The sequence below is a fragment of the Doryrhamphus excisus genome, linkage group LG2 (assembly GCF_037039965.1).
Source record: "Doryrhamphus excisus strain RoL-2023G ecotype Guam linkage group LG2, RoL_Dexc_Guam_v1.1, whole genome shotgun sequence".
Lineage (NCBI taxonomy): Eukaryota > Metazoa > Chordata > Actinopteri > Syngnathiformes > Syngnathidae > Doryrhamphus > Doryrhamphus excisus.
The window spans coordinates 17,004,447-17,030,928 of NC_136358.1; the positions used below are offsets into that span (position 1 = coordinate 17,004,447).

General features: G+C 39.3%; 1 protein-coding gene across 5 annotated transcripts in view; it reads left to right on the forward strand.

The window, feature by feature from the left end:
* grm8a (glutamate receptor, metabotropic 8a) overlaps window positions 1-26,482 on the forward strand; it is a 179,612-nt gene that overhangs the window by 75,170 nt on the left and 77,960 nt on the right. The window lies entirely within an intron of this gene.

The following is a 26,482-nucleotide window of genomic DNA, read 5'->3' on the forward strand; positions in this document are numbered from 1 at the left end:
TATTGCTGATGATACATTGCTGTTTTAAGACACAATTGTCACATAGTGTAGCTTTAAGGGTCACTTATGGTGTTTGCTTTGTTTTTTTGGATGATTGGCACATTGAGTTTAAACTGACATTCTGCCCCAATTTGGCCCAAACTTTAGAGCTTCTATTTGAAACCGCAATTGTCACATAGTGTAGCTTTAAGGGTCTTACACTTACGATTTCTTGATGATTGGTAGGCAACACCCACCATGAGTGTAATATTGCCTTAAGTTGAACTAGCACAACGTGGGGTGTCCTGGCTGGTCCAGCAAAACAGTTGGAATGGGGACAAGGGTTGCAAAAAGAGAGATCCTGACTTTAGTGCTTCTTTTTTAAACTACAACTGTCACATAGTGTAGCTTTAAGGGCCACTTATGGTGCTTGCTTTGCTTTCTTGATGATTGGCACATTGAGTTTGAACTGACATTCTTCTCCAATATTCATGACTTTAGAGCTTCTTTTTGAAACCACAATTGTCACATAGTGTAGCTTTAAGGGTCACTTATAGTGTTTGCTTTGCTTTTTTGATGATTGACACATTGAGTTCGAACTGACATTCTGCTCCAATTTTCATGACTTTAGAGCTTCTTTTTGAAACCACAATTGTCGCATAGTGTAGCTTTAAGGGTTACTTACAATTTCTTGATAATTGGTAGGCAGCACATTAATTTAGAATTCATGAACAAAAACACCCACCATGAGTGTAATATTGTCTTAAGTTGAACTTGCACCACGTGGGGTGTCCTGGCTGGTACAGCAAAATAGTTGTAATGGGGGCAGGGTTGCAAAACGAGAGATTTTGCTCTAATTGTCCTAAAAGCTACTTTTTTTAAACTACATCTATCACATAGTACAGCTTTAAGGGGCACTTGTGATTTCTTGAATGTCGATACATTAAGTTTCAAAACACACACCACAAGTGCAATTTCATCATATGTTGGACTTGCACAATGTGTGGTGTCCTGGCTGGTCCAACTAAGTAGTTGTTTTTGGTCAGCATTGCAAAAACACTCAAAGTTATTATGTTAGAGGCTCTAGGTTAGACCACAGTTGTAACATATTGTAGCTTTAAGGCTCACATATAATGTTTGCTTTGCTTTCTTGATGATTGGTGCATCCACCCATCCATCGGGGCCTGTCCCAGCAGTTTTTGTGCAGTGTTTTCAACCACAATGATCACATAATGTAGCTTTAAGGGTCCTTATGATGTTGCGTTTTCTTGTTGAATTGTTGAAAGTAACATTTTGTGAGGGTTTTTTTTTAATGCATAAGTTGAAATCAAATGTGTTTTTTTCCGCTTGGAGATGCATTTTACAAGCAAGTTATATCAAAAAAGGTTAGTTTTATCAAAAATGAAGGGAAAGCCTTTCTTTTCTCATCTTCCAACCTCCAAACAGACGTAAACAAATGCAATGTGGGCCATTACTATTGACATCAAAGTGCTTTTTTTTGGTAGTGCGTTGGGCCGTGTTATATTTGATCACGAATGAAGTGTGCCGCGGTGGGAGTCAATTCTCAATCACTCCTGCAGAGAGACAGCAAACAGCATGAGAGGAAATTAGAGTGACACCTGAAAGGGGGGGGGGGCGAAACAGATCCGGATCTGAGACCCAGTTGGTGAAGTGATATTGACGGATCACAAATGGAGGGGGTCGGCTTCCTTGTTTCATGGAAAACATCACTTGGGACAAATATTTACTGACGGATACGGCCAACGACGTGATGGCCCCTCGCTCGCCCTGCTGTCCTCCTGTAGCTCCGCCATTGTTTGCGCCGTCCATTTCTGACTCTCCGTGTTTGCAGTGGGGTCGCCTCGGGGCTGTGGCAGTCAGCACATCAATGTTGATTGTGGTGTCACAGCACCGTGTGTGTGTGTGTGTGTTAAGAGTCAGCAGATCTACTCCCCCTGAGTGTGTATATATATGTGTGTGCATGCAGTGACAGTAGTCAGTCAGTTGTTTACACTGCGCCTCTGCACATGTGAACACAACTGAGAAAATGATGGATGCAACAAAAAAAAGAGATGGTAGAACAGGAAATGTGGGGAAAATGGATGTATCGCAATCCACTGGATTATTACAGCTCCGCTAAGGAGGAGGATAACCTTCTAGCATTGGTTTGTTGAAAGTTGACAGTTGGGATCCATTCATTTTCTATACGCCGCTTGCTGACTTTTGGGTAAAGGCCAGGGGGAACACCCTGGAACGTGTGTCCGAATACAGTGCACCTTGCTGGGCCACAGCAGATGTCTCCCCCTTGCTATACTCTGGTTCTCTAATAGTAGTCACGTCATGATGCTTGATTAGGACAACTCAATAAATTAGTTTGGGCTGCACGGTGGTCGAGTGGTTAGTGCGCAGCCGAGACCCGAGTTCGAATCCACCCTTGGCAATCTCTGTGTGGAGTTTGCATGTTTGCCCCATGCATGCTTGGGTTTTCTCCAGTATCAGTGGGAGGCTGATATCATCACAGCAAAATGCATTATAGGAAACCTGGAGATTTCTTATTGGTACACGTTTGAATAAGTGGTTTGCGTGCAGGCCTCACAGCTAAGAGACTCGAGTTCAATTCCACCCTCGGCCATCTTTGTGTGGGGTTTACATGTTCTCCCTGCGTATGTGTGGGTTTTCTCCGGGTACTCGGGTTTCCTCCCACATTCCAAAAACATGCTAGGTTAATTAGCGACTCCAAATTGTCCATAGGTATGAATATGAGTGTGAATGGTTGTTTGTCTATATGTGCCCTGTGATTGGCTGGCCACCAGTGCTGGGTGTACCTCGCCTCTCGCCAAAGATAACTGGGATAGGCTCCAGCACCCCCGCGACCCTCGTGAGGATAAGCGACAGAAAATGAAATGAATGAATGTTTTTTTGGCTATATGGCGGAAAAACTTGACGGCTCACTCCTACTAGGTTTCACATCAACATTTGCAATAAAAGTGACTGTTTCGGCTCCAGAACCCTCCCATTCATTCATCAACTGCCTTTGCTCTTCACTGAGGTATAATTAGTATCAAAGTTGATCTGTTTTTTCCCCGTTTGGCTGTTTTTTGTAAATGTTGTTTTCAGAATGTTATGAATTTTATCACATAACGTTTTCCTCAACCTAATGTTTGTCAAATTTTTTTGACGTAATATTCTTACTTGGTTGCACTGTTGCTGAGTGGTTAGCATGCAGGCCTCTCCCTTTCCGACTCCAAATTGTCCATAGGTATGAATGTGAGTGTGAATGGTTGTTTGTCTATATGTGCCCTGTGATTAGGTCCAGGCATACACCAACTACCGTTAAATCTACTATATTAAAAAAGTAGATCTAAAAAAAAGTTGTATATCGCTATCATATCGGTCCTATTGGTATCGGTTTGAATAAAAGATATCGTGCATTAGTAATTATTGTATAATAATACATTCCATTTAACTCTCCAATACCCTGATATTAATGCTAGAAAAACACACGTGCATGTTTGTAGAGCGCTGCAGGTAGACATCTTCTTAATATGCATGCACAACCGCTGGGAATTTCCTGGTGATTATTTTGTGATTGCAGTGCGATGATTGCAGCCGAGCAGGCTCTCTGCATGCTAATAGTAAACACATTAAGTGGCGTACCATTGTTTACTCTCTGCTGTGTGCTAATGATTGATTGATTGAATGAATAAATGAACGACAGAGCCGGATGTCCTGTGACTGGCGCAACGGTGACATGTTGCTGATGTTGTCGTCACTGCGATCTCTTTGCATGGCTCACGTTGGAACGTTTCAGGCGGGATGTGTCCTACTTCCTGCGCGTGTGTGTTGTGTTGCTGCTCCCAGGAGGTGCTACCAAGAAAAAGTTTGGCGCAGCTAATTTTTTTTTTTTTTTCTCCAGCAACACGATAGTCAGCAGAATCTTTGTGTTTGAAAATGACTGCTGTAGGCGCAAATTAAAAATAACTGGCATGGGCTTGAATTTGGAGCATATGTTTCTTCTCATGTGGATTGTAGGGGTAGCTTTAGCCTTTTTAGCAGGTGCAGCTTTGCGGTGACACGTAAACGTAAGCCTCGAGCTTACCTAAACACTTTTCATTATGAAGCTTCAAATGCAAAAAAAAAACCCCATTAATACTCCTGCAAATGTCATCCAAACTTGGTAGCTGGATAGCTGATTATCATTTGGTGGCCAATAGCACTGATCTGGGCTTGATGGCTAAAGCCAGGGGTACCCAAAGGGGCCATATCATGACAAAGGAAAGGATGCACCCTGTGCATTACATTGTTTATCATCCGGTGGTTCCCATCCGGGTACAGCCATTTTTTTTTTCCCTAGAAATATTGTCTTTATTTTTTATAAAACTAGAAACTGACTGGGTGGACATTGACATGTTATTGTCTTGTTTTAATTTTAATTTTAATTTTAATTTTAATTTTAATTTTAATTTTAATTTTAATTTTAATTTTAATTTTAATTTTAATTTTAATTTTAATTTTAATTTTAATTTTAATTTTAATTTTAATTTTAATTTTAATTTTAATTTTAATTAATTTTAATTTTAATTTTAATTTTTAATCTCTTTATTCCCTTCAAGGTATCATATGTACATAAGCAGCTGCTACTTTGCATCAGCCATTTATCAAAAAGTCACGGTTACGTGCGATTGCGTCTTTTGTATTATTTTTATTTTTATTTTTATTTTTATTTTTATTTTTATTTTTATTTTTATTTTTATTTTTATTTTTATTTTTATTTTTATTTTTATTTTTATTTTTATTTTTATTTTTATTTTTGTGCAGCTATTTACCAACTCATCACTGTGTGGATGCATTTTTTTTATTTTTCAAGTCCCAGGAACATTGCAATCACGTTGCAATGTTGGCGCCCGTCCATAATCTTTACCTTTAAGTCCCTTTCAGCTATAGAAGCGTAAGATCAATGTGTCAGTTGACAAATGTTGAAACCTCTGAATGCTCCCGTTGCAATTTAGATTCTTTGGGAAAGCTTTACAACTCAGCAGCCAACCTTCTGTCACCTCCAGAGATTAGATGCTTCTCCACCACTCAGCCCATCTAATAAAAACCCCCGAATAAAAAAAAAAATCCACTTTAGGTCGTCTCGTCAGTGTTTTTGTTCCCTGTGGTGACAACACCGTGTCACACTCAAAGTAAAAAAAAAAATAATTCTGTAACGGTGTTGCTTCCTGTTGTATAAAAAGTCCTATAAAAGACCATGCACAATTCAACATGTCAGTATGAATGCTTATCTCTGACCACTGAGAAATCCGCAGTAGCTTTTTCCCCGACGTTTGATTTTAGTGCTGAGTAAAAGATGCAGGTGTTCCAGCGGGAGGGCTCTTCGAGCTAGAGCGGCGCCCTCCTGCTTCTATGAGAACACCCCCAACCCCCCTGCTGGGGAAATCGCTGCATGCGGTGCTGAGAGTGTGGAACATATGGAACCCTCGTGCTGGAGCTAAAAACAGCAGCCAGAAAAAGGAGAACATAACTAATCATTTTTCTGCATTGAATTAGTTCTCAGGCTCAAAAATAATTGGAATGGGATAATAATGCAATGTCTTGCCAGCAAACCGTTTTATTATATCCTCCCAAGGTCCACTGGTGTAGAAATGAATATACATGGTAGAGTAGTGAAAAACAAGTAAATGAGGTGCCTGTAATAAGTAAGATGGTGGCACCAAAACAACAACGCTTATATACTGAAATACATGCGCATCTTCTATTTTACAGTCATTTATGACCCGCAAGGCATGGGATAGGCTCCAGCACCCTCCACGACCCTCGTGAGGATAAGCGGTAGAAAATAAAAAAATAAATACATAAATAAAATAAAATAAATAAAAATAATAATGAAAATAATGATAATGAAAATAATGACAATGAAAATAAAAATGAAAATAAAGATGCTAATGCTAATGATGAAAATGATTAAAGTGATGAAAATGATTAAAGTGATGAGAATGATGAAAATGATGAAAATGATTAGTGATGAAAATGATTAAAGTGATGAGAATGATGAAAATGATGAAAATGAAAATAATGAAAATAATGAAAATAATGAAAATAATGAAAATAATGAAAATAATGAAAATAATGAAAATAATGAAAATAATGAAAATAATGATCATGAAAATAATGCAAATAATGCAAATAATAATGAAAATGAACGCTTATATACTGAAATACATGCACATCTTTTATTTTACAGTCATTTATGACCCACAAAAAATAAAATAAATAAAAATAATGATAATGAAAATTAAAATAATGATAATGAAAATAATGAAAATAATGAAAATAATGAAAATAATGATAATGAAAATTTAAAAAATGAAAATGAAAATAATGAAAATAAAAATGAAAATAAAGATGCTAATGCTAATGATGAAAATGATTAAAGTGATGAAAATGAAAATGAGGAAAATAATGAAAATAATGATCATGAAAATAATGAAAATAATGATCATGAAAATAATGCAAATAATAATGAAAATGAAAAAAAATAAAAATAAAAATAAAAATAAAAATAAAAATAAAAATAAAAATAAAAATAAAAATAAAAATAAAAATAAAAATAAAAATAAAAATAAAAATAAAAATGATGAAAATGAAAATAAAATGATGAAAATGAAAATAAAATGATGAAAATAAAAATAAAAATAAAATGATGAAAATGATGAAAATAAAAATAAAAAGAGCCGCTTTGTCTACCAATAAGCAGCCTAATTATGGAGATAATAAGCACAAAATGATGGGTTTTCCCCTCCAAAACCAAAAATTAAATCATGTTTTTGAAGAAAATGTAACAAAATTGTGAATGCTGAATCGTAAATATACGGGGATCCACTGAACACAGACTTACCAATAGTCCAAGTCCGATTTATTTTGGTACTCACTTGTGTTGCCAACTGTGTTGACTCATTTTCTCATACGGCCATACAAGCTCTACACAGACTACTGTAAAGTATGTTAATTTCTAGTAGATAAAGTGGTAAACAAATGCTTTTTTATATTGTGGTGCTGAGATGATCGCAGTCGGATGAAACATCATCACACACATTTAATTCTCAAGGATGCTCTTGAACGCTACATTGTCCCTGGGGGTCACTTTAGCTCCTCGTCCTTGATTAGACTGACTATGCTCGACTCTGTGTGTGTGTGTGTGTGTGTGTGTGTGTGTGTGTGTGTGTGTGTGTGTGTGTGTGTGTGTGTTGGGGGTAAGGTGTGCGATGTACAAACATCAACCCATCCATTTGTAACTAATTAAAGAAGCCTTGGTTTCCATCTCAAGGTGACGCCGACTTTCGTGATGCGACGGCGCTCCGCTCAGCCTTGACATTTCATCTTCGGAAAGACATTTTTCTGTCATATATGCCTTTTTTTTCCCCAACCCAGTCCGAGATGCCCTCCGCCTGTTGAAACAGGCTTCATCTGGAACGAAATCATGCTAACATTCTATTAGGATCAAGCTGACGCCAGCCGTATGTTAACCGTCTCTCAGCTGGGTGGAAACGACAATATCCATTAGGAAATAACAGCACTTTATGGTTCTCATTGCCGTCTCCACAGGACATTAAAAGATGGTAATTATTACCCAAGTACCTCTGTGAATTTCATCCCATCTAGGCAAAAAAAAAAAACGGCCATTTTTTAAGCAATTTGCTACGATGTGGCAAGCAACAGGAATTCCCTACTCATCCCCGGAATATAACGGCGGTATTTTGCACTGTGATTACTGGACACTATGGATGGAAAACAGTATTCACTCTGTTGTGGTTTTTCATAATTAATTAGTTGCTGTTTTGTGGGTGAATACGGCCTATTATTATTAAAAACATATGCATATTTAAGAACTTTATACTTATTTTTGCCTAAATGAAGCATCTCAAGCATAAACATGGCCGAATGAAGTAACTAAATAATGTAAAATACAAGGCGGAAGAGGCATCTGAATTGGGAATGTCGTATTCTACATTGGCTGCTGTTTATTGAGACGAGGGCCAGATGTGATGGCTTGCATCAATAATAATAATAACAATAATAACAATAATCATGACACAGCCTGCTATTGGGTCCGCAACCCACATCTGCCACACATCTGTCTGCCGCCACTAAGGTACACGAGGAAATACATTTACTGCGACACACATGAACAGGAGTTTTATTTCCATCTTAAACGCCTCATTCACTCTTATGTCTACTATATTGGGTAATACCATAAAGTCATTTAAAGCCACCATTCCAGCCACCACAGGAAGTACACTGTTACCGTGTCAGTCTGTGTTGTCTTATCTATGTCTAAGTAGTATTATTTTCTGTCATTATGTCAACTAAATTGGATAATAGAAATATAACTTTGGCTGCACGGTGCTTGAGGGGTTAGTGCGCAGCCAAGACCCGAGTTTGATTCCACCCTCGGCCATCTCTGTGTGCAGTTTGCATGTTCTCCCCATGCATGCTTGGGTTTTCTCCAGTATGAAGGAACCTGGAGCCCAGCGGGAGGCTGACATAATCGCAGCAAAAGGCATGATAGGAAAACTTTAAAATAGTTTTTTTTCTTATTGGTACACGTTTGGTCGAGTGGTTAGCGCGCAGGCCTCACAGCTTGGAGACCCGAGTTCAATTCCACCCTCGGCCATCTTTGTGTGGCGTTTGCATGTTCTCCCCGTGCATGCGTGGGTTTTCTCCAGGGACTCCGGTTTCCTCCCACATTCCAAAAACATGCTAGGTTAATTGGCGACTCCAAATTGTCCATAGGTATGAATGTGAGTGTCAATGGTTGTTTGTCTATATGTGCCCTGTGATTGGCTGGCCACCAGTCCAGGGTGTACCTTGCGCAACTGCTTGGTCTTGAGACACATGCTAACTCGCAAACTAGAGAGCTAGCGACCTAAACGGTAGCCTCCAAGTTATTTCCTTTAAACTTAAAAAGCCAAAAACTTACCACTTCCACACGGATAGGGAGGATAACTATTAACAGTTATTTAACCTTTAACATGAACATTAATCAAATGTAATATTTTTTTTCTGGGTACATGATACCATACAGCATCCATATCAAACTTGCGCAGGGCCACACTCACATTAAACTTTCATATCAAGGCGGGGGCCTCAAACTAGTGTCATGCGGGCCACATTTGGCCCGCGGGCCGCATGTTTGAGACCCTCAGGACAATTAAGTTCAAAATCCTTGTTCTACAGGATGCATCGTGGGAGTCTACCACTACGCCTTTCCACCCGGTTAAATGCAGGATGCCCACATGACACAGTCCATTATCTGTCTCTCTCTTCCCAGTCTTGCCGCTAATAAATCAAACGTACATATCCACACATAGACATCATCTTCTCCTTTTCCAAAGATTGCAAACACAGCCCGGACAGGCGCCGCTGATGGATGGCGGGCTGGCAAGAGCCTGATTATCCCGAACGACTGGGCCGGAATTACAACTCTGTCGGCCCGCCGCGATGGCATTGTTACTTGGGCAGAAGCCGGAACGCCAAACGATCAATACGGCGCGTCCATCTCTTTCGATTTATTTCTCCTGCTGATTGACACCGCCACAATAATCAACATATTGTCAAATTAAGAACATGACAATCGAAAGCGGGTGTAAATATGGTGTCACAGCAGATCACACGGTAACCGCTTACACCGAATCCATTTTCATTAGCGGAAGAAAATAGCGGCGAGCATCAAAGTTCCCTTCATATTTACATCTAAATGGATGTTCACGGCCACGGCGGCAAAGACCCAATTATGCCGCTCCTGCATTTCCAACCTGACAAATGACGGAACGTTCCAGCGCGCTCTCCCTTGCCAAAGTTTGACGGCCGGCGCTGTAATTTATCCGCGTTCTGCACACTTGTGAAAAGTTTTGCTTTGCGTCCATTTTTCACTTCGGAGTGTTATTATTCAAAGGAGGAATTGGACAGCCCACATCTTTTTGTATGGAGTTTTTTTTTTTTTAATATACATGTGCAGCTTCATTAATCTCACATTGTCTTCACTAGAGTGACTTTTTTATGACAAATGCATCATCACCCTGCCTTGGTACTTTCGTACGCGTCGTGTTATCTATCGCTTTAACGGCTTCCATCACTCAGCTTGTAGGGTTGTGTTCCACATTATTTTACATTTCAGGGCTGCCACAATGATGGATCGGAGGTGTGCTGCCCATAATGAGTCTTTATATGAGTCCTTTAGTAAGTCCGACTGGGAACACGGCGTGTGTGTGTCTGTAGCTTTAATGCTAATGAGCTGTGTTGAAGCTGTGGTGGTGGGCCCTTGTAATACTCATTCATTTTCATTCATTTTCTACCGCTTTTTTGCAGGGGTGCTGGAGCCTATCTCAGCTGTCTTCGGGCGAGAGGCGGGGTACACCCTGGACTGGTGGCCAGCCAATCACAGGGCACATATAGACAAACAACCATTCACACTATGGACAATTTGGAGTCGCCAATTAACCTAGCATGTTTTTGGAATGTGGGAGGAAACCGGAGTACCCGGAGAAAACCCACGCATGCACGGGGAGAACATGCAAACTCCACACAGAGATGGCCGAGGGTGGAATTGAACCCTGGTCTTCGGGTTCGATTCTCTGTTTCTGCCATCGCTGAATTCCCCATTTGGCTGTTTTTTGTAAATGTTGTTTTCAGAATGTTCTGACTTTTATCACGTAACGTTTTCCTCAACCTAATGTTTATATATTTTTTTTTTCCCAAAATATTTTGACTTGGTTGCACAGTTGCCGAGTGGTTAGCACGCAGGCCTCTTTTTTATACATTTTCCAACACACTTTTTTGTTGCACATTTTCATCTCGTAATTATAACTTAAAAATTTAATAAGAGAACCCAGTTTTTCTCTGGGTACTCCAGTTTTCTCCCACATAAAAAAACAACAACAAAAAAACATGCATGTTAATTGCCAACAAGAAGAAGTTGTCATTTCACGAGAATAGCATTGGAATATTAAGAGGAAAAATGATAACATAATAATTATAGGATAAAGTTGGAATTTCTGGAAAAAAATAAGTTACGGGAAAAGTTACATAATGCTATGAGAATAAAGTCAGAATATGCAAATTAAGTAAAAATTATGGGATGAAAATTAATTCATTCATTTTCTACTGCTTTTTCTCACGAGGGTCGCGGTGGGTGCTGGAGCCTATCCCAGCTGTCTTCGGGACTGGTGGCCAGCTAATCACAGGGCACATACAGACAAACAACCATTCACACTCACATTCATACCTATGGACAATTTGGAGTCGCTAATTAACCTAGCATGTTTTTGGAATGTGGGAGGAAACCGGAGTACTCGGAGAAAACCCACGCATGCACGGGAAGAACATGCAAACTCCACACAGAGATGGCCGAGGGTGGAATCGAACTCGGGTCTCCTAGCTGTGTGGCCACTTGTCCCCATTGTGAAACTTCAGAATAAAATCCTGATTGGAACACCCCAAATAAATCCGTTTTATACTAAATCCGTTGATCAGCTGTTCAGGTTTATAAAAGTTTTTTTTTTTTTTTTTTTTTAAAACTGCGATAGAGTGAAGGTGTGATATTCATGATTCTTATCTGTTTTTGGAATGTGAGAGGAAACCGGAGTACCTGGACAAAACCCATGCATGCCCTGCGTGCTAACCACTCGGAAACAGTGCAACCAAGTCAAAATATTACAGGAAAAAAAATTAGGTTGAAGAAAATGTTATGTGATAAAAGTCATAACATTCCGAAAACATTTCCAAAAAACAGCCAAATGGGAAAAAAACAGACCAACTTTGATACTAATTATACCTCAGTGAAGAGCAAAGGCACTTGATGAGCGAATGCGAGGGTTCTGGAGCCGAAACAGTCACTTTTATTGCAAATGTCGATCTGAAACCTCGCAGGAGTAAGCCGTGGCATATGAATCACTCAACTTTTTCCGCCATTCCTGAGAAGAGGCAGCTGTGTCTGCTCTATTCCGTTCCCATTCCCAGCATATAAAACGTCCTGTTTACCAAGCATTGTGGCAGATGAGTCACACTGACCCTGATCTCCACATCCCAGGTATTAAACTCCTTCTGCTCCGATGATCAGCTGCCCATTGCTCATCCTTGCTTTTTGCTCCCGGGCGTTAGCAATCTGCACGACACAAAAAAGCGGGCCTGACGACCGCGTGTCATTAAAGCTGCGCGGAATCAGTAATGTCTGATAAATGTCATTCGAATTTACAACCTAATCTGATGCATGCGGATAAAAAAAAAGGTGTGTGCAAGGCAGTGTATCGGAAATCAACAAAAAAAAATCTAGTTTTCTCTTTCATTAGAAGCTGGAAGAACAGCCGCAGGCATGTGCACGAGCAACCTAGCGCTATAAGCGCTGCTCGTTGTGCCGCATTTCCTCGGATTTTTTCCACCTCATGAATTTAGAATAAGGTCGAGCCTCTGGCGGATCAGGTCTCCCATTTGATTCCCGCCTTATCTTGTTTTGCTCTTAATTACTTTCAACTTTACACAAGTGGCCCAAATGTGTCGAGGCGCCGCCATGAGAGGTGAAGTTACAAACCAAGTCCGGGATGCTTGATTGGTGCGGAGAAAAAAAAAAAAAAATTGAATCCGGCGTTCTCTTGCGGCATCGCTGACCGCTCCGTTGTGTGGGAGGTAAAAGCAACAAGGAGAGCGTACAACTCTGGACTCCAAACTTTTATCCTCCAGGGCCGACGTAACCACCGCCGCCGCCTCGGTTACCACGGCAACAGCAGCAGCCAAATCTCAAAACGCTGTCCAAGTAATGAACTCCATGATCTGTGGCGGCACGAGGTGAAAATCGATGCATCTGTAATACCCGGCTCGTTCCTGTTTACACACATCTGTCAAATAAATAAAGACCCAAAGAGGAAAAGTCAATTCGTCCTTCACTTGAGTTAAGAGGACGGCCGTTTAAGACGGACTGGATGGCGTTCCCTACAGTTACGTTTGATAACCTTTCAGAACAAAACGCACCGGAAAGACTCCAAAATAACCCACAAAGTCAAAATAAAGATAGAATGAGATGAGAAGAATCATGACTATCGCAGTTTTAAAAAAAATAATTAGCTAGGAGACCCGAGTTCGATTCCACCCTCAGCCATCTCTGTGTGGAGTTTGCACTTTCTCCCCGTGCATGCGTGGGTTTTCTCCCGGTACTCCGGTTTCCTCCCACATTCCAAAAACATGCTAGGTTAATTAGCGACTCCAAATTGTCCATAGGTATGAATGTGAGTGTGAATGGTTGTTTGTCTATACGTACCCTGTGATTGGCTGGCTGGCCACCAGTCCAGGGTGTACCCCGCCTCTCGCCCGAAGACAGCTGGGATAGGCTCCAGCACCCCCGCGACCTTTGTGAGGATAAGCGGTAGAAAATGAATGAATGAATGAATATTTTAACTTTATTCTTGTGGAAATTATAGCTGTTTTTACATTTCTGCTGTTGTCTTTTTTATACATTTTCCAACACACTTTTTCATCTCGTAATTATAACTTTATTCTCATAGCATTACCGTATTATCCGGACTACAAGTCACACTTTTTTTCATAGGTTTGCTGTTCCTGCGACTTATACTCTAGAGCGACTTATAAATGAAAAAAGTGTTCATGTTCCATAAACACTGGACACCTTTTCTGTTCATGTTTATTTTTTGTGTAGCTGAATAACCATTGTGTTAGCATATCTTACACCTATTCAGCCTGTTCTCTATTCTTTTATTGTTACAACTTGCCTTCCAAGAGGACGTAATGTCTGTTTTGGTCAAGTAGTTTGGAAAATAAATTACCCGCAAAAAATGCGACTTATACTCCAGTGCGACTTATGTATGTTTTTTTTTTCTACCTAATTATGCATTTTTGGCCTTGTGCGACTTATACTCCAGTGCGACTTACGTATGTTTTTTTCTACCTAATAATGCATTTTTGGCATTGTGTACTTATACTCCAGTGCGACTTATGTATGTTTTTTTCCTACCTAATTATGAATTTTTAGCCTTGTCTGACTTATACTCCAGTGCGACTTACGTATGTTTTTTTGTACCTAATTATGCATTTTTGGCTTTGTGCAACTTATTCTCCAGTGCTATTCACGTATGTTTTTTTTCAACGTAATTATGCATTTTTGGCCTTGTGCGACTTATACTGCAGTGATACTTACGTATGTTTTTTTTCTACCTAATTATGCATTTTTGGTCTTGTCTGACTTATACTCCAGTGCGACTTACGTATGTTTTTTTGTACCTAATTATGCATTTTTGGCTTTGTGCGACTTATTCTCCAGTGCTATTCACGTATGTTTTTTTCTACGTAATTATGTATTTTTGGCCTTGTGCGACTTATACTGCAGTGATACTTACGTATGTTTTTTTTCTACGTAATTATGCATTTTTGGCCTTGTGCGACTTATACTCAGGAGCGACTTATTGTCCAGAAAATACAGAATATAACTTTTCCCGTAACCTTTTTTTTTTCAGAAATTCCAACTTTATACTATAATTATTTTGTTGTATTTTTCCCTCATAATATTACAATACTTTTCTTGTGAAATTATTATAAATTGTGAAATTTGGGGGGGGGGGGGTTGGAATGTGGGCGGAAAAAACCCACACACGCAGAGATGCCGAAACAGACAATCAAACCCAGGTCTTCACAATCTCCTGACTATGTGGCCTACATACTCACCACTTGTCCATTGTGCGGCTGTTGTGGCTTAATTCTTGTAAAACATTTTTTGCTATTGTTTAAATAGTAAAATTTTACTGTTTTGGAATTTTTGACTAGACCGTATATGTAAAGGGTAGAACATGTTACCTGGGTGTCAGATGTGAAATTAGAAGGAACACAACCACAGCCATGGAAAAAAAAAAAAAAAAAGTCAAGCTTATTTGAACTTAAGAACGTCAAACACTTGACGTCTTAAACCTCATCCTTAGAAGCGGCGCTTGGTGCTTGGCGGGTGTTTTTCCGCAATCCGCAGGACTGAAATTCAAACTTTGTTGGTTGCTTCAAACATAACGAGACCAAAAAGAAGCTTTCTTTTTTTTTTATTGACTTTTACCAGCGGGATATCAACAAGCCAGCCTGTTAAATTGAGTAAGTCAACTGTGATTTGTATTCTCTGACATCACTTCCCAGAGAACTTTTACAAGTTTTAGTAAAATCTCTGACTGATCTGAACTCTTCCAGGCTTTTTTAAAGTAAAAAGTATATATACTGTATATATATATATATATATATATATATATATATATGCAGTGCTGTCAATGTGAGGATGTGATTGAGTTTTTCACAAGCAGCCTCCCGCTAGGCCTGGAAGTATCCTCTGCCCAAGCATCTATGCAGAACTATCAACTATTACTCACGCTAGTTTCACTAAAAACTTATTTTTATGCTCGCAGTCATGACATTATCTCCCACCGACTGTATGTTTTTAACGTCCGCTCAGGTTTTGAGCTGGTAATCGCGTTGGATGCGGCTGACGTGCTCTTTCCGGGCGCCACCAATCCTTTTTACCCCCAACACACGTCCCCCGAGCCTGAAAGCACTCAAAGATGCAAAACAGGCGACGTCCCGTCTATAGATTTTTACTCCACATGAAAGTCTATCAGCGTCTGATTAGCACGGTTTATAATTAGATCATTTTTAATCTCTTAAATTTTTCCCCTCGATTGCTGTCAGGCGAACGCTCCTGCTATGCAAATCGTCATCTGTCTTTGCTGTCGTGTTTAAGACGGAGCCCGTTAACACATTATGAAACTTTGCATGTGCTGGCAAGCTTCAAATTAATTAGACAAATAATCAAAGACGGGTAGTTTTGCATGCTGACTTATTGGTATTTTGAACACTAACTAACTCCTCTTCAGGTCTAACTAACTCCTTATTTCTAAAATCTCAAATACTTCAACTTGCTGATATAGCAATATCTTCAAACAGCTAAAATAATACATAAGGCTAAAAATAACCAATTAGCTAAAAATGTCATCCAATACTTCTCTACAAGAGAGGAGAAATACGTATGATCTCAGGGAAGAAGTACATTTGAAACACTTCTATGCTAGGACTACGTTAAAAAGGCATAGCATTTCAGTATGTGGAATCAAACTATGGAATGGATTGAGTAAGGACCTCAAACAATGCACAACGATGAGCCAATTCAAGAAACAATACAAGCAGTTGATGTTTGCTAAATACAAGGATGAAGAGTCTTCAACCAGTCATGATGTGCTATATATATATACTATATCACTATATTGATAGTTTCTATGGTACCCATTATGTCATTGTATGGTCATATCACCTAGTACTTCGGTACGAGGTGCATTATAAAAAAAAACCAACAAAACTTAAACTGTGTTATGGATAGCAGGAAGTGAACAAATGTAACTGATTGTAAAAGTGCCAGATGGAGGGGTAGGATTTAATAAGCTTTGCTTCTTCCTACTCCTTTTGGACATGTGGAACTGTGAACTGATTACGTGATGCATTCAATTGTAATCTGATGCATGTTCAAATGAAATTAAACCATTACCATATCTTCAATATTTGACCATGAAGAAATACAATCTCCACATATATTAAATATCTGAATGTGCTTTGGTTGTTATAGTTACGTATACGAGGTGCATGTGTCCGATCAGTGCAGCATACGAAAAATGGACATTTAACCCAAACCTGACTTTAGGCGCACATTAGCCACGTTTACATGGACCCAAATATTCCAATTCCATTTGGTTTATTTGCTCAAACGGAAAGAATCTAACCATTAGCCACGTTTACATGAGGAGTTTTTCTCTTTCCAAATGGAATCTTTCTGAATGACCTTTCTGAAAGCAATGGTATACATGGAAAGGAATATTCCAATCGTGTGTCTACATGCGCCGCAAAAATCAACCAGAATAGTCAATGGGGCATTCGCAGTAAAGCGTAAACATCAACATCACGTGATACCGACTTCCTCGAGTTTTTCTTTCACTTGTCGGAATAACTCCGTATTGCCAGTTTTTCCTTCGTCCAGTCTTAAAATTTAGTTTGAATCAAAAACAAACTTTCCTTAGCAGTCCAGTGCCGATTGCTCGCCTCCTTTTTTTTAAATCAAAGAACGTCTCGAGCTGCGTTTTACGTCGTATCTGGGCATTCGCTGAAAGAACGCACCCAGGAACAGGAAAAGATAAAGTTCAATCTTGCTAATATTTTATAAATAAGCTCGACACATGTTTTATATAGATATATATTTTCTTTTTTAATAAAACTGGACTTGTGAATGGCGTATAGAAGGGTTTAGATTCTGTTCCACAGATGGCGCTAATGCACACGAAAGCTGCTTGCCAACAACAGAAGAAGAAAAACACCACAAAGAAGAACGCAGTCTGACAACTTTCCGATTGAGCGGGTACAAGATACCTCAATCGGATTGGTGAAAGGAATATTCCACCCCTGCGAATCCGATTATATATTCATTCGGATTGGCACTTTTCTTTCGGAATGAGGTGTATACAAAGGTTACATTCTTTCCGTTTGAGCAAATAACCTGAATGGAATTGGAATATTTGGGTCCATGTAAACGTGGCTATTGACTATTCTGGTTGATTTCCATGTATACCATTGCTTTCGGAAAGATTCCATTCGGAAAGAGAAAAACTCATGTAAACTGGGATTGTGTCATGAAGACATTGCCACAACAAAAAAATCTGTTGTTTTATTTGCATGTACGCCCGGTTGCGTCCTAGGCCTAACTTATCTTTGAAAAAAATCTTTGTTCCGGACCAGAGTACAGAATCACAAGTGTGAACGCAGCCTGACAGGCATTCTTGGCCTGGAACCCAATTATCTGCTCTGTTGGGTCCATTAGTTTTGACCTTATGGGCTGCTGTATTCCTGACAGTCTATATAACACAAACATACACACTTCTCAGCACCTTCCAATGGGGATGCAAGGTTTGTTGTTGGCTTCCCTCGCTGGCCAGGTATTTGTGAATTCATGTCAACATGCGCCGACGTACATACGCACACACAAATATGTTTTTTTTTTGTGTGCATGGCATGCAAGATATCCCAGCAGTGTGATGATGATGTAGGATGGCCTTAAGCCCCGTGTTCCCCTGAATGGCTCTGCGGAGACAAATTCAGCAGCTTACGCAAATTACACATTGTTAAAGCTACACACACAAACACACACAAAATAGTGACTGCCATTTACAGTGCATCTGTGTGTAGCGTACAGTTATTGTCTGTTACACACTGCAGATTCATATCACACTGAGCGCTCACTAGCTTGATAGCATGCCAATGTTTTGGGTTTTTTTGACTAATATTACACCCTCTCGTATGGCGGGAAGGACCATATGTCCCCTGTGTGTGTGTGTGTGTGTGTGTGCGTGTATCCTGCAGTGTGTTGTTTCCTAGCATGTGTGACTCTTTTCGGATACAATTGATGGAACTCGATGATGGAAATGTCTGAAGACATTGCATGTGATTGCTTAAGCAGAATGAAAAGATGAAGAGAAAAATAGAAATCAGCAGGAAAGATGTGAGCGTCGAAATGCAGAATGAATATAAGAATATTTTGGACACGCGGTAAAAGAATGCAATCGAAAAAAAAAGTAGAGCAAGCACTTGCAAAGCATTATTGAAGAGTAGGGTAGTGCATATGTTAATACTAAAGTGTCAAAAAATACTACTATGCTAACATGATGAAATGTTTAAGTTTCTTCTCATGAAAATGGATAAAATACTCCTAGCATCTGTCTTTTCTAATGCGCATAACATAGCAAAAAAAATGCTACTGTGCTAATGCTAGCATGCTAACACATAACTTAACACTATACCAGCAACGCTAAATGTACTGATTGATTCATGCACATTAATACTAAAGTGTCAACAAAAAAATAAATGCTGCTATGCTAACATGATGAAATATTTAAGTTTCTACTCATGAGAATGGATCAAATGTTACTCTGCTAATGTTAGCATTCAAAACCTAGCATCTGTCTTTGCTGATGCGCATAAAATAGCAAAAAAATGCTACTGTGCTCATGCTAGCATGGTAACACATAACATAACAATATACAAGGAACGCTAAATGTAATGCGCATAAAGTAGCAAAAAAATGCTACTGTGCTAATGCAAGCATGCTAACACATAACAATATGCCAGGAACGCTAAATGTACTGATTGATTTGTGCTCTTTAATACTAAAGTGTCAACAAAAAATGCTGCTATGCTAACATGATGAAATGTTTCAGTTTCTACTCATGAGAATGGATAAAATATTGCTATGCTAATTTTAGCATTTAAAACCTAGCATCTGTCTTTGCTAATGCGCATAAAATTGCAAAAAATGCTACTGTGCTAATGCAAGCATGCTAACACATAACATAACAATATACCAGGAACACTAAATGTACTGATTGATTCGTGCACTTTAATATTAAAGTGTCAACAAAAAAATGTTGCTATGCTAACATGATGAAATGTTTGTTTCTACTCATGAGAATGGATAAAATATTACTATGCTAATTTTAGTATTTAAAACCTAGCATCTGTCTTTGCTAATGCGCATAAAATTGCAAAAAATGCTACTGTGCTAATGCAAGCATGCTAACACATAACATAACAATATACCAGGAACACTAAATGTACTGATTGATTCGTGTACTTTAATACTAAAGTGTCAACAAAAAATGCTGCTATGCTAACATGATGAAATGTTTAAGTTTTTACTCATGAGAATGGATAAAATTTTACTATGCTAATGTTAGCATTCAAAACCTACCATCTGTTTTTGCAAATGCGCATAAAATAGCAAATAAATGCTACTGTGCTAATGCTAGTATGCTAACACATAACATAACAATATACCAGGAACGCTAAATGTACTGATGTACAAACGGTTGTAGTTTTAATTTCAAATGTGAAAAATTTTTGTGGAAAATCTGGGAATGTTCGGAAACATCTGAATAGATGACCTGAATGATTTAATGCTAGGCTGGTTGGAATTGTTGAAAAAAAAATAGAGGTAAAAAAAAAAACAGTAGAATAACAATCATCAAAGCACCTGGTTAGAATCCGGTTCACACAATAATAATTGAAATAGTCCCAATCAGCTAAATATTGAACACTCTGACGTAATTACCACGTCTAAGAATAAGCCCCCAACCATCCGTCATCTAATTAAAATTGTGTTTTTTTTGTTTTTTTAATAAGCCTAATTGGCGGTGCAGCTGTTTGTGCAAATGTGCAGCACAGACAACTCGATAACGACACCAACACTGGGAATCATGGGGATGGAAACAGGGAAAATAGCTCCACTGTATTCCTGACGTTTAGACTCAAATGCAAATGATGCCTCATAAACAGCATTTAACTCTGCAGCGGGAAATCGCCCGTGTAGTGTAGAGATCCTCAAAAGTTGCCATGCTTAACAACCACGCCGGTTGTGAATAGAACTCCAGCCTAATTGACCACCAGAGAGACCTGGCTTCTAAAACACAGATGCGGATCTGATGTATTATTTTCGGATGCAAACGGTGTCAAGCGTTGTCTCACTCAAACACATCGAAAAATGGACGGGAGCACCTGGAGCGGAAGGGCAGCAAAAAGCGAAAGGAAAAATGAGCGATGTGTGCGGGGAAAGAGAAACCTCTACAGCGTCTCTCTCTTTCACAGTTTACCGTCAGCGGACGCAGACGAGCCCGGCAGTCAATTACAGGTGCTTGTTAGACTATAAATGGAGCAAAGAAGTCATGTTGCCCTTCCAGGAGAATACCAATGCAATTTGTTGGAACACCACCACAAATAACACACTTGACTCCCATCTCGACGAGGACCGCTTTCTCGTCTCATTTATCTCCACTTCAGCTCAGCGCTTTGGCTTTCATTCATGTCAATTGAAGGAATAATCAGCCATTAAAAAAAAAAAAAGTAGTTGTTTGTCTGTAAATGTTCTCAATCAGCGGCACGTCTGATGATAAACATGCTCACATTGCTGGTGTTGAAATGAGATTAAGTCGGAACATTTATAGGAATCAAACATACATTAAAATAATCCATACGGTCCAACCTGAACAGTACCTGCACCAATATAAACCTGCACCAATATAATCAAGGATCAACTGTCCCCAAACATTGACTGGTCAATTTCGATTTATGGGTAGGCTACTTGTTCGTTGGCAGGAGGTCATTATGTAACAGTATAACAATATAACAGTCTTACAGTGTCATCTTAACGGGAACAATCAACTCATCATGCAGCAACTTAACACTCCAAAAATATATACCTAAATAAATATATACCTATGTACAAATGTGTACCATTCATTCATTTTCTACGGCTTATCCTCACAAGGGTCTTGGGGTGTGTGTGCTGGAGCCTATCCCAGGCGGGGTACACCCTGGACTGGTCGCCAGCCAATCACAGGGCACATATAGACAAACAACCATTCACACTCACATTCATACCTATGGACAATTTGGAGTCGCTAATTAACCTAGCATGTTTTTTTTTTTTTGGAATGTTGGAGGAAAGCGGAGTACCCGGAGAAAACTCCACACAGAGATGGCCGAGGGTGGAATTGAACTCGGGTCTCCTAGCTGCGAGGCATATGTGCTAACCACCCGTCCACCGTGCAGCTTTAACACCACGCATGTTGCTGACTCACTGTGTATGTTATTGATTTCCACTTTACAATAACCCACCATGGGGCCAAAGATCGTAGGGGGCCAATGAAAATTGGAATGTGGCAGGAAAGGAGGGGCAGCCTATTGCAGACTCGATTCTTTTTGCCTTTGTGTTGTTTTTTATAAGAGTACAGCATCATTAAATCCATTTTTTGTATGTATCCTCAGTTGTAAATGAGCTTCATTAGCATCAAACCTTTGTTTTTTTTTGTTTACACCTGAATAAACAAGAGTTTCAGAGTCAATACAAAGCAGATGTCCTCAGCCTTAAGTGTGGGATGGCCTCCCAGGGGTAATGAGTCACCACGTCTGGCGTGCTACAGGTGTGACCCAGCCTATAAACGGAAGCACCGCTGCTTCCCAGCAGTAATGATAGAAAAAGACATCCAACACCTGCTCCTTTCTCTCCTAACTTTTCACTCGGACGCGTAATTCTCTCTGCCTCGTAAACATCGGCGAAAGCGTCGCCTCAGCGCGGCGGAGTCAAGTGTGGCGTGTGAATCTTTGCTTTATTGAAATGTCAGTGTGTCTTGTGGGGTCAGCACTCATCACGCAGGTTCCGGTGGAGTCTTTTTTGATGGGATCTACACAGCGATAAGTGTGGCTGGATGTGCGTACTTGTATGTGTGACTGGATCGGTACCCTTAGAACCTCAGGGTACATGATACTACCTTCCTCTAAGACCTCATACATCATGGGTTTGTATCGCTGTTGTTTGCATGTTCTCCCATGTGTGCGTTGGGTCTCAAGTACTTCCTCCCATAGTTCAAAAATATGCACGTTAGGTTAATTGGAGACTTGTTCTTGGTCCCTTGGCTGGTGACAAGTCGCTCAAAAACAGCTGGGATAGGCTCCAACATACCCGTCACACTAATGAGGTCAAGCGGTAGGAAAAAAGTCAACAACCAATCAAAGCATGAACATCCGTTTGGTTGCCGGGGGAAATAAAACACAACCTAAAGTAATAACTATTTGACTATATTTGACACTAGGTGTCAGTAATGTTACATTAATGGCACACAGATCGCCTTCACACTGCATGTAGTAAATCATTGCATGTTATCCTCCTTTTCAGTGTGGAAGTGGTACATTTTTGGCCTTTTACTTTGTCTTTTTTGTCCACTTTGAAGCTTTTTCAAATAGACTAGTTAGTTTGATACCATGCTTATGAGTGTAGTCAACCGTTGGCAACGGTTATCCTCCTTTTCAGTGTGGAAGTGGTACATTTTTAGCCTTTTACTTTGTCTTTTTTCTCCACTTTGAAGCTTTTTCAAATAGACTAGTTAATTTAGTACCATGCTTATGTACTGTTTAATGGTATTGAATCCTACTTATCGTGGTCAATCAACCGTGATAAAAAAAGGATTACTCTACATGTCATGTCTTTGGGTCAAAGACATTAATAATTCATACGTTTCATAAGTTAGTTAAAATGAAAGTAATAAATAGCTAAAAGTCGTAATAAATATTGTTAAAAACGCTAAGGTGACCAGTCCAAGGTGTACCCCACCTCTTGCTCAACGACAGCTGGGATAGGCTCCAACATATCCGTCACACTAATGAGGTGAAGCGGTGGGAAAAAAGTCAACAACCAATCAAAGCATGAACATCCGTTTGGTTGCCGGAGGAAATAAAACACAACCTAAAGTAATAACTATTTGACTATATTTGACACTAGGTGTCAGTAATGTTACATTAATGGCACACAGATCGCCTTCACACTGCATGTAGTAAATCATTGCATGTTATCCTCCTTTTCAGTGTGGAAGTGGTACATTTTTGGCCTTTTACTTTGTCTTTTTTGTCCACTTTGAAGCTTTTTCAAATAGACTAGGCAGTTTGGCACCATGCTTATGTACTGTTTAATGGTATTGAATCCTACTTATTGTGGCCAATCAACCGTGATAAAGATGGTATTACTCTACATGTCGTGTCTTTGGGTCAAAGACATTAATAATTCATACGTTTCATAAGTTAGTTAAAATTAAAGTAATAAATAGCTAAAAGTTGTAATAAATATTGTTAAAAACGCTAAGGTTAAACATTTTACAGAGTGAGACATCTTCTCTAGAAATGATCGTTTTGGGCCACTAGAGAGTGAGTGCTCTCGCATATAGACAAGCTTTGTCGTTTTCTCTCGGTGAAAAGCAGGAAAACCTTATAAACACGCTGAAAGTTGCTTTAAACGCTTGTTTCTTGGGAAATTATCGTTTTTTGTAAGTATATCGGTGTATAAAGCACTTACATAGATACAAGTTCGCTAACTTCATGCTACTGCTAGCTTGCATTTGCAGTTGGTGTACATGTGTTAGCTAACTGTTAGCTGATGTGTGTTTAGCCTGCAACATGAGCAGTATTGGAACTTCATTTTATTTTTTCTGTATGTTTCAGTTACTACTTTTTTTTTTTACAAAAAAGCTTCATAAAGAAAGAAAAGCAAGCCTTGTATGCTGAGTTTTTTTTTCCATTGGTTTGCTGGCCGACTAGCGGTATACAGACACGTGTTGTGAGGACAGCACACTACACGTATGTATGGATATTGTATTGTATTTTTTTCTACTGTAAAGCATATTTGAGTACTCTGAAAAGCGCTATACAAATAAAATGAGTTATTATTATTGTTATTTTTACATGCAACCCCCATGTCTCATATGGCAAAATACCTTTTGATGACGTATTCATGCGGATATTTAGTCGATTTCTATCCATACAGATGAGCCCTCAGTCACATGTGAAAAAATTTATTTGCTTATGTACACCGAGCGCCCGGCGACTAATCTCGGTTAATTGAACAAAGGTGTTACTCTGAGGATTTAGTGTCTATTAATGCAGGCAAAAAATGTGCATTGTCTTCCTCCACAAAGTGTTAATTGTCCACATACGTGCTTCATCATGTCAGACTTTGCCTGTTAATAAAAACCTAATTGCCATAAGCAGCCGCCGTTCAGCCTCGTAATTGACTTGTAGGGCTCGGATATACAGTATGTGAGGGATTATTATGTGCGAAGGATCCCTGTGGGGAAATGTAGGTCCATTTTTAGCAGTTTTTTGAAAGAAAAGCGTCAAATCTTTGCATTCGTGTGTTTTGTGCATTAGTGGGTTTGTTTGAGGGGAATGTTTTTTTGTTCAGCGTGCTGTGTACTCATTAATAAGCATCGTGCCTGTTTTGTCGCTTTAAAGCCTCGTGCGACTGCAGTCTGGCCAGTCTGATTCTCTTTCAGCCAATCGCGGCTTATGTTGTCCTTTCATGGCCTTAATTAACAGCCAGTGTGTGTGTGCATGTGTGTGTGCGCGCGGGGATGAGGGGTTTAAATGAGTTGTGAGAAGTGTTCAGTTTATGCCTTTTGTGCCCAAAACTGGCACCAGATTTGACATCATGCGCAGGTGTTGCACGGAAAAAAAAGAGCAGCAGGTGCGCCGTAATAATCTCCATAAGTGCTATGTGCTACATGCGCTAGCGTGCACAGCGGTTAATAATAATGATTGTAAATGTCACAGAGTGATGCAGTGCAAAGAAGACGGGGAAGGTAACACGTAGCCGGGAGGGATGAAGAGATAAATAACTTACACCCAAAGCGACAGCGGCTACATTGGGGAGTGTTCATTGTTACGTTAGCCACTTATCAGATTACCGTAGTTACCATAGCGATACCCTTTCATTATGCGGCCTGTGTAGCTGTAGGGTATACACGGGGATCACCCAACATATATGAACATGCTACATATAGGGGAACGTACATTTCTTCAGTTTTTTTTTTTTTTAAAGGGTCTGTGAGAGAACACCTTTTCAGTCTTTCTCCAAAACACGGACACTTCCCAAAAACTGCTGTGAAATGGTATAATAAATGGTATAGTCTTTTAAAACTACTTTAGCCTGATGTGGCAATAACTGGCAGTAACATTGGCTTCCATGCATCATTTTCTCCACAGTGTAAAAACAATCACAGTCAAGGCCGTAATGACCAAAAATGGCAACTACCCAAAAACTGCTGTAAAATGGTATATACATTTTCCCCACTTTAAATCAGTGCTTTAGCCTGATGGCTCAATGATTGGTAGCAACTTTGGTTTTCATTCATTAGTTTCTGTACAGTTTCAGAAAAGAGGTCATAATGACCAAAAATGTCAGATCCCGAAAAAAAAAACAGCAGTAAAAAATACTGTACATAATTATGTTCACTTTGAAAACGACTTCATCCTGATTGCATTACTTTCTCTGCCTTGTCATAACAAAACTCCATTGAAGGTCTTAATGACCAAAAATGGCAACTTCCCAAAAACTGCTGTAAAATGGTATATGTATTTATATTTTTCCGCACTTTTAAAACTGCTTTAGTCTAATGGGTCAATGATTGGCAGCAACTTTGGTTTTCATGCAGTCGTTAAAATGTCAGAAAAGAGGTAATAATGACCAAAAATGTCAGTTCCTGAAAAAGAACAGCAGTAAATATACTGTATGTACAGTGCATCCGGAAACTATTCACAGCGCTTCACTTTTTCTACATTTTGTCATGTTACAGCCTCATTCCAAACTGTATTAAATTAATCTCTTACCTCAAAATTCTACACAAAATACTCCATTATGACAATGTGAAGGTTTTTTTGACATGTTTTGAATTTATTAAAAATAGAAAACAAAAAAAATCACATTTACACAAGTATTCACAGCCTTTGCCATGAATCTAAAAATTTAGTTCAGGTGCATCTTTTTTCCACTGATCATCCTTGAGATCTTTCTACAGCTTAATTGGAGTCCACCTGCAGTAAATTCAGTTGATTGGAC